Raw genomic sequence first — 10,751 nt, forward strand, 5'->3', positions numbered from 1 at the left:
GACGATTTGCAATGGGTGGCACAACACGTGGTCGTCGAGAATGGAGACGATTTCTAACCGTCTGACCAATAACTCGTACTACAGTAGCCTGATGAAAGTTTGCAACAGTTTGATTCACCGTTTGAGCTCGATTTGGTAGAGCCTGGTTTCGGATCAATTGATCCTGATCTTTTGTTGCTCACGTGGGACGCCCTGAACAGGATCGATCGTCAGCATTTTGGGTTTGTTGGTAACTGTTCCATAGTCTGCACGCTGACTTCTTCCAGTTTCCACCATGCCAGTAGCCCGAAGAGGCTCCGCGCTTTTTGGGGCGGTCGGGTAGCCTAGTGGTAAAAGCAGTTTGCTCGTCACGGCGAAGACCCGGGTTCGATCCCGACATGGGTACGTTTTGTGAAGCAGATTTCTGGTGCCCCTTGCCGTGATATTGCTGGAATATTGCTTAAAGCGGCGTAAAACCATACTCACACACTCCTCGCGTTGTAGACTTCGCATTCCTAGGTCATGCATGATCCTAAAAAATAACCGACCTTCCTTGGAAGTGTCCTTCAGAAGTGACTCTACGCACGTGTGACTATAGGATGTGTTTTGGTGTTACGTTTTATGATTGTCGTAAACACTTAACATTAATTGTATTTCATGATCCCTACTTTATTTTGAGAGTATATATATGCAACGGGTTGATATATGACAATATTATCATTGTATTGTGTTGATATAGTTCAATAAAATTACAAACGTGTTCATGACTGCGGTGATATTTGATATTCAACATTCACGAATCAGCTGTTTGTGACCACTACAACTTTATCAATGTATTATTACTATTGATCCATGTCGTAATATGTATCGTGAAGACTTTGGCAATAGAGGAGATAACGTTTCACCCAAGACATTTTGAAGGGATGGATATCGCCGATGAACCTTATGGACAAGATAAGCAATCGCAAATATTACATGCCAGATTTCCATTCATACATGAAAACATGCCTTGTATGACTGAACCGTGCCCTCCTATATGTCGTCCCATGAAAACATTCATCCGTCAGGGATTCTAATAGATGTCGTGTTGAAATAGAGGATACAATCTTGAGCGAATCGACGATGTGCAACAGCTAAAATCAAACCAGTGTCAACTGAAATAACTTCAGCTGTATCCACTCGAGATCTGCATTGTTATTAACAAGAAAACGGCTTACAGTTTGCGAATGCAAAAACATATCCTGGCAGGTTACACATGAAACCTATTTTCTTTAATGCCAGACTTAAAATACCCTGCATCAGCTATTGTTTACACCCGATCATCATATCAATTGCAACATGGTTAGATATTCTCAGTCAAACCATGATGGGAACTGGATTTGGACATGTTCTCATCCGAACATATGAATACGTTTTGAAAGACAGAAATACCAGTACAAATATTGAAAATTGAAAGCAGGTGTACATGGACATCGTAAAGATAAACAAACGTTATTTGAATAAACGTACCAGCAATTATATACAGAAGTTAGTGAGTATGGCTTTTACATTTAGCAACATATCAGCATTATCACGGCTTGGGTCAAGTAGGATTTACATGGAGAAAGAAACGTTTATTTTTGTGTCACAAGCACAAGCCGTCATATGAGGTAAAACATTTGACATAATATGTGTTCAAAACAAAAGCTTGTTCATCCAGCTTTGTTAGGCTTATGAGACACTTTAAAATACAAGTGTATCCATTGTGAATTTTAAAATAAATAAATAAATAAATAAATAAATAAAATAATAATAATAATAATAATAATAATTTCTAAAACGATCCAAGGATGTGGGACATAATCTCAATGTCGGTGTTGATTTTATTGATGGTTCTGTACTGCTGGACGGTACAGAAATGAGTGTCAACCAAAAAAAAAATTATGTGCAGTGTGTTGATCAGCAATCCTGCAGAGTCCTTCGCTTGGATGAAACAGAAGGCTTTCTATTTGCTGCTCAGGACCAGTCACTTCCAACTCGAAACCGTCAATGTGTGATTTTGCATCAAAATGTGAATATGAAATGTAGATTTTGTAATGAATTTAATGAGACTGTTCAGCACATTGTCAGTGGATGCCCAGCTTTGGCACAGAAACAGTATCTTAAGCGACATGATGGGGTGGCTCGATCATTCTATTACCGTCTTCGCCATGCCTGTGGTTTTGACACAGAGGCCCATCCATGGTACGACCCTGAATATGTAGAGGGCGTCACGGAAAACGATAAATACAAAATCCTTTGGAATAGGCCCGTACACAGCCTCAGACATTTCCAGGCCACCAAACCTGATCTTGTCCTTTATGATAAATCCAATGAAATCATTTATATCATTGAATTTCTGTCCCTTTTGACAGAAATGTGATTGACAAGATTAAGGAAAAACATGGCAAATATGCAGATCTCGCTTTCGAAATGTCACACTTGCATCCCATTTTGTTGTAGAAGATTAGGGCTTTTGTCAGAGATTTACATTTTCCGAGCAATAAATTCATACTTTATACTCCAATAAATCCATTCAGGAAACGTCAGCCATGTCCCATATTTCCTCACACAGTTGACCACTGACTGTTTTAGGAAAATGGAAGAATTGTGAATATTCGTCTTAACTGGCAAAATTGTGCAAAAAAGGCTCTTCTGTCAGAAGTATTACACGCTGACACAAATATGACAAGGTGCTTGCTTCATGGTGTTTGACTAAACACGGCAATGTCCAAGACACAATGTCGATGAATAACCTATTATGTTTCCAAATTCGTATTAAAATAGTGAAAATACGTAAATGGAAGACGGTCCGTTACAATATGGGTCCTTTTTGGTGGATAATAAATTGTTTTTGAATGATCATAGATTTGTTGCAAAGAGACATAGTGGAAGCAGCAGAGATTGTGATCTTGCACGGCTAAGCCATTTGGTCTCATGTGGCGTCTATTTCGCCCAACAACAAATACATCAAAAGAGCGGAAATTGTTGTTAATTATGTCTGTAAATAAGGCCTCGCTATTATATACTAGCAATTTGAGTGTTTTTGTGGGCAGGTTATGAGCGGATCAACAGCGGATTGTCTGGGCCGATGGGAGCAGGGGGTTGAACCGGATGAACAGCCATTAGATTCCCTGTTAATTGTCTTGACATGAGCGACATTACGGAAGCGAGATTAAAACTTCTGGTCAAGGGTCCATTTATTACAAATACTAAAAGAATGCTATTTGACAGCTGTTTTACTCATGGTCACGTTAGCGAGCGAACGTTGTTTACACATTCAGTAACATACTCGTGGCAGCCTGTAGCTGGTAACACATGGAACGATCACATATGAAATATGCCTAACCTTTATGAAATTAATCGTTTGATCACGTGAACCAATCGAAGCGTTAAATTTCTGTCCGCTCTTGACATTAGACATATGCCAATCAATCCGTCTCTACCCCGTTATTGCATTAAGGCAGTACAGTCTACAAAAACCGATTGGAAAATTACAGTAAAAGGGTAGCTCAGTAGTATAAGGCACCGTAAAACGCTTTGCAGAGTTGCATTCCTTTGGCGTGCCAGAAACCTATAATCATGGGTTCGAATCCGAATTTCTGATTATGTTTCTAGGTTTCCCAGCTCCATATCCTTACTCGTGTTTTTCACAAAAGTGGTAAACCTCTAATTCTTGCATCACTTTGGCTTTTATTCCCACATCATGCTAAAACACGGTGATATAACCGAACTACTGTTCAAAGCGGCGATAAACCAACCTCACTCACTCATAGTAAAGTCCTGACTTAATGATGTTTTCTTACATCTTTTACCATCTAAAACTTTTTCAAAGCAGAGGTTGCGAAACATGTCACATATTATTGTACACGAGACGGTTTGGACTTTTGATTATGTTGGCATCAGTTACTAAGACCAATACTCTCCACCTATGGGACTACATTCTGACTGAGTGAGGTGAGTATGTAATGAATACGCGAGAAAATATAACACTCATGTGCCCCATCGTGATGCGGATGGCATATTGCTGAAAACAATGTAAACCAAATCACTTGAAACATCACTGGAATTGTGAATTGTGAATAAGGACTATAATATGTACATAAAGATCACCAAAATGAATGACAAATAGTTTTAACACGAAACGTGATGCTGTGGTCCAATGATCACGGGTGTCATTAAACAAGAATAAAGTAATAATGAAAACGTGGGAATAAGTTCACAGGTTCAACAGCTAATTGTACTAAAACATGGCAATCAAATGATCAAATAATCCCAATCTGCGTTTATAAACATCACTGACTGATTAAATCAGGGGTAAATACACAAGCGGCTTATCTTAGCAACTGTATTACAGTAATATAATGAGAGTGGCTAAAACAACACCGTGACAAGATACCGACCAGATGCATAAACAGCCAATTAAGTCGACTGCGACCAATTAACACCTGATGCAATTAACTTAAGACTCTCATGAGTGAATAACCTCGGCAGGGTTAAACAGCGGGTAAAAACACAGAGCCCCCAAAATCATCATAAATACATGAGTGTACATATAAATTCACAAAAACATGTTCAATACATGAATAAGGTAGCGAACATATAGCAAGTAACAAACATCATGATATCAAGTCAATACATGGTATGAGTGTGCCATTAAATCAGAAGACAATGAAAGAGTCTGGTCACTCATTCTCAAAATGCAATGACACTGGACAACAACGACCGCCGGACTTTGCCGAGCGGTGTCGGAAATAAAGCGAGGGGTCGGAGCGGACACAAGACCGTGACAAGGGTAGATTCAAGACACGGTGACATACTCATATGCACCATACATACAGCAAATGGTCGGGACAAACATCATTGCTGAGAACGTGTTTCTAGTGACATTTGGAACGTTTGGGCACTATATACTCAACAACAAAAGTTCCTGTTACACCAATATTTTAGTGTATTTTTCAAACAAATAAAGTTTGGTTTTCAATATTGTAGTACATGTATGGAATCAAGTCACAAAAACGCAACTGCTACAGAAAAGCATGCATTCCATGCAAAAGTTGACTTTTATGCAAGCCCCATGCTTTCACCACCCAAGAATGGGTATAAAAAGATGTGCGTTAACGGGAGTCCATATGCATTGTTTAGCATCGTGCTGACAACAACCACTCAGAAAAACAACAAAATTACGCAATTATTCAACATTACGAAATGCCACGCCTGTCCGAAAATGAGCGTCTGCGGGCCATTGTATGCTTGAAGCAGGATCGAGTCAACGTGATGCTGCAAGGTAATTTAACGTCCACAGAAACACTATTTGGTGTTTATGGCAACGTTGGCAACAGACCAATGCAGTCAGAGACCATCCTCGGAGTGGCAACCAATAATCGACGAGACAACTGGATTCGAACAACACACCTATAAAATCGATTCCAGCCAGCAACAGTGACTGCAAGAAACATCCCTTGCCTTCGACGAATATCTTCACAAACCGTACGTCGCCGCCTCAGATGTGCAGGGATTGTCGCTCGAAGACCCGCCAGACGTCCAATTTTTACAGGAAACCACCGTAAAGCACGTCAGTGGTACAGACAGCGTCTACGCAGTGGGGACAAGTTCTCTTCACTGACGAGTCTCCTTTTCACCTCAGCCACAGCGATGGACGGTATCGAGTGTACCGACGTCGAGGTGAAAGTTACGTCAATCATTGTGTCCTGGAAGAAGATCTGTTCAGGGGCGGCAGCGTATGGGGTGGGTATGTTTGATAGTGGTAGAGGGAAATCTCAATGGACAGCGCTACCGCGACGAGATCATGGGCCCTGTTGTTCTGCCGTTTTTGCATCGTCATGGCCCAGGTATTACCTTTCAACGTGACAAGGACCGGCCTCATATTGCTCGACTTGTTCAGGATTCCTTTCAACAAAACAACGTAAATGTCATCCCCTGACCGGCTCGCTCCCCTGATCTCTCACCAATCGAGCAAATGTGGGATGAGAGGGATCGGCGCCTTCGACGTCAACCACGTGTTCCACAGACACTCCAGGAACTTCGAAACATGCTCCAACTCATATGGAAAGATATCCCACAGGACTTTGTGCGACGCCTGGTCCATTCCATGAGACGAAGATGTGTTGCTTGCATCGCAACCAGAGGTGGACACACACACTATTGAATTGTACATTGACATTTTGGCATGTTCATGTTTTTTTAATGAAATCACGCATCTTCTGAAGTCAGTATGGCAAATTAAACCATTTGAACACTTACAGGAGTCTTTTATCTGTTGCAACCCGAAATTGTTTCAGATTTGGTAAAAAACATAACTTTGCATTATATTGTATTCAATGTCACAGGAACGTTTGTTGTTCAGTATAGTTACATTTGTTGAATTGCGCATACATGCCAAAAATATACGTTTAATATCTATATGCTTATATTCAAATTATTGCATCTGAAATGGCTACTTAAGTTGACCTTATGTTTGCTTCGGTTGCTAGAGACTCCGAGTGTTTATAAAATGCATGCACTTATAGTGTAACCATCCCATTCCGTCAACTGAGAATTATAAGTTAAAGGTGGAGTGACCAGGCTGCAATTAGTATGATGCTGGATCCCGGTTGACAACTACAAAGAATATTGATGGTTTTCAAAACAATTCAATTTGTAGACATGTCACATATAATTTCAGGTCACATTCGACATAAGCGAGATCTGACGCCAATTAGCCATGACAAAATATGGACAGGGAAGCAGTTTGCTGGATGACAACTCTAGTTTAGGCAATTTACTCTTTGACAGTTGCTTTTGAGCCAGGCGGTCAAAGTTACGTTGGTCAAGACCTGGAGGACAAGATACAACGACGTCAGACTGGGGTTTGGACAACATTGATAAATGGATTTAGACCTGATACATATCGTAGTCATATCTTCACTGAAGAGCAAATAAGACATCATTCGCATGGCTAACTCTTAAACTGATTGATGCTGATGACTACTGCTGCACCACACTTCAAACAATGAGCTGTAGTCTGAAAGGATGATGCGTTAAACTAGGAGATACACATCAGTGTTTTCAATGTAGATCTTTCAATATAACCGCTAAATTGAATTTGGAAACAAAAGTTCAGCGTGAGGTGTCAAATGTTTAACAATCTTTGGTAACCTAGCCCCATATAGAAAACGGTATATTTATCTTCACGACAAAAGAAACTCTTTAGTTTTGGCAAAGGCATCGAGGGTTTGTTTGTTTGTTGTTTAATGCCGCACTCAACAATATTCCAGCTCTATGACGGCGGTCTGTAAATAATCAAGTCTGGACCAGACAATCCAATGATTGACATCATGAGCATCGATCAACACAATTGGGATACGATGACACGCATCAACCAAATCAGAGAGACTGAACACCCGATCCCATTAGTCGCCTTTTACGACAAGCATAGTCGCCTTTGAAATGAGTACAGTGCTGTGAGGAGGTTGTCGATCTGAATTAAGGATACATCAATAATAGTCTTCAAACAAAGTATGACGCTGTATATGCCAGGACTTCACATTGGTTACTTACGTCGTTATCCTGTGGTCATGTATGTCCAGTTACATTAAAAAATAAAGTAGATCTACTATCTTTCGTAAATTGATGACAACTGAAACTTGTGCGATGTATTACCACAACCAGTTCAAACGTTATCTCGAGTCTTGTCTAAAGGTCACAGCAACACTCTAAGTCACCATTCATCAACACTTACAGACCGGTTGCAATGTTCAAAAGCGAAGTATTAACACAGTGACTTCACTTCGAGACTCCAACGGTTGAGGTCAGTGTTGACGGAAATCAAGGTGATCTGAAACACGAGTATGTTTTTGTAGAGCGACCATGCCCATCAAACAAATGGCAGCCACTGAACCCACGCATCAGTTGCAGTGTCCTGACAAAGGCAGACTGGTGTTTCATCTTTACTCTACTGCAGTGAAGGGGTGAGTGGGATGTGAGCTGAGCAGTCGACCTGACATATTGACTTTTCCTCATCACTGCAGTGTGTGAAGCGTCGAACAATACTCACTGGGGTGACCGCAGCAGCATCCGCCCTTGTTTCATGTGGGCGATGCTGCTGTCGACTGTGCTTGCTCTTTGTAATTGACTTAGCTATAGAGAACGTATTACGATTGGAAAGAATTGGTCAAAGTAACGGCACAAGTAAATCTAATTGAAGGAGTGTTTTGCCTTTGTAGATATCAGTAGTATTCATAAGGGGATTATGTTATTGTAAAGTGCATTAAGTTAAACAATTTCCTCTAAAGCAGAACGGCGATGTTTCAGTTGTTTTTCAAAACATTTACCGCAACAATATCTTGAGCTATGAATATTCGAATATTCATTACTGAATTCAAACTGATAGAATTTGACATGTTTGGATCTAATTTATAAAATGTCCATTACTTGAAATGACACGAAATAATATTATTATCTAAATGTGTCTTTCAGTGGAAACATGTTTCTAAATACAATGAAGATTCCCGTCAACTTCCTAACGAAACACGCCTGATCCTTTTCACAAATCGATCTTAGCGCTACGACTACCGTTAGCCGATCTTAAAGTATGAACCAAACACAAGTGAATGAAACCTAACATAGACTATGAACTTAAGAAAGTATGTTGCTTCCGTGACACTGTCTGTGTCGAGTGAGTCAGTTTGGTTGTCACGACGCCGTAAGCAGTATTTCAGTTATGTGAGGTCGTTTCAGTAGTTGATGCAGGTCTGGGAAGGACAAGGAGACTTTAGGATTTCAAAGGGTCAGCTGAAAAACTGTAGATTAAAAATTTTGATATTATGTTCATGCATCAATCGATTAATAGACTGTATGATATAGTTTGCAACCAATCATACCGTGAGGTAACTTTCTATTGTCATATCATCACTGTATGATTGGTTGCAAACTATAGCATACAGTGTATTAGTGTCTTGAAAAGTCTCGTATAATGCACCCGTATGTCAACGCCAGAGAATAACCAGGTTCGATTATCAAACGAAACAGATTCTACTGGGCGTTAAATGCGGTGAATATCATATGAATGGATCACTGAGAATAAGTGATGACACCAGTTGTCCATACAGGATTACCAGTCGAACCAAGATTGCCAGATTTTGATATTCTGCAACTTTACAAAGCGGGATTTAACACCTGAGGACAATATGGGCCAACGTGTCTCTCTATGGTTGTTCAACCCTTTCACGGCGTGATGTTGGGATGTGTTCCGTTCCGCATAAAGAGGCTATCAGCAAGCTGCCACGACTGTGTGTTTTGTAATCAGCTATTAAGGGTTGGCATGTTGAGAGTTCGCCATACTTGCCATGAGGTCAGTTTCATGAACAGCGTTATAGCTGAATATAGCCGAAGCTCGTTTAGTTGCTCACATAGGCTTGTTACTGATTTTAGCCACATATATACATACTCTGAATTTAACGAAGTGGGATTCAGCGAAATGCCAACTGTACCAAAGACATTAGTAAACCCGGGGAACTATTTTTTCTTTAGAATTGAAATGATGAGACATGGCCAAATGATTTTTTAGGCTCATTAGAGACTCTTCTCCGCGTTGATTGTCCGTGAACAGAACCGTATTTTTTGTACCATGTTCATTCAAAGAATGTTTAGTGTCAATCATTGCAAATCAATATATTATCGCCACGTATGTGCTGAGGTAGTTAAGCCGTGAGATTCTACGGCTAATGATGCATCATGCAACGGCGCTCTGCCTGCATGATATAATGCATGTATCACAATGATAAAACTACATGTAAGGGTATTTCCAGATCGTGAGAAAGACTGCGGGTGCTACATGTTAATACTACGCTGTACCTGGTTGTGTCATGCTGTTGATCAAACACCAGGCGCATGCTCCTTGATCATACACACGCTGCGATGCCTAGTGTTTGCACTGGCTACGCGTTTGACACTGGTTTTACTCAAACGGCAGAATGCTAATGATTTTCCGTGTATCGCAGAGTGACAGAGGAGACGTTTATTTGATCCATCCATCAAATCAAATTTGTGTCCGTAATGATACATTAACCTTTTCGTTATTACATCAGGAATGGTTAGTTGTGGAAACATCTGATTTGTTATTTCAGTGGTTGAAATACTGTTCTGATTTCAGAGAATGAGTTGGATGTGATAGTGGGAATTTATTTTAAGTCTTAGTGAGTGAGTTGGTTTTAACGCCGCTTTAAAGTGTATTTTGATTAGCGGTTTTATCACGGCGTGTCAGCTGGATGGGAAAGGACAGCCCGAAGTGATGCAGATTTTAGACAATTAAAGTGTAAAACATCGTTTGTAATACACGTACAGCATGGATCAGGATGTACATGTGCATTGGTAAGCCATGATATTGGTTTAACAGAGCTTTGAACAGTATTATCATGGCGTTTGTTTGTTCAGCGCCGCACTCAGAAATATACCAGCTCCATGTGATGGCGGGGCACTTTTGATCTTGTACTGACTTACTCTGGTAGTATTGAGAAAAACTTATTAGCTAAGGTTTTTCATTCTCAGTTTTCCAAGTAATCCATGGATAACCAACCTTCAAGTGACTGTCTAGCTTTGGGGGAATTTTTTAATTTCCTTGCTCAGTCAAAGTGGCTGAGACTTTTGTCGATTGGATATTTATATGTTCTCGTCTATTTCATAGTTCAAGTGACTTATTTTAGGGATAGGCCCTCTGTGTTTATTTCCCGTTATTGGAACCAGTCGAGGTGATT

This window comes from Haliotis cracherodii, unplaced genomic scaffold, assembly GCF_022045235.1.
Source record: "Haliotis cracherodii isolate W230 unplaced genomic scaffold, xgHalCrac1.p SCAF_1, whole genome shotgun sequence".
In the NCBI taxonomy this organism is placed as follows: Eukaryota; Metazoa; Mollusca; class Gastropoda; order Lepetellida; family Haliotidae; genus Haliotis; species Haliotis cracherodii.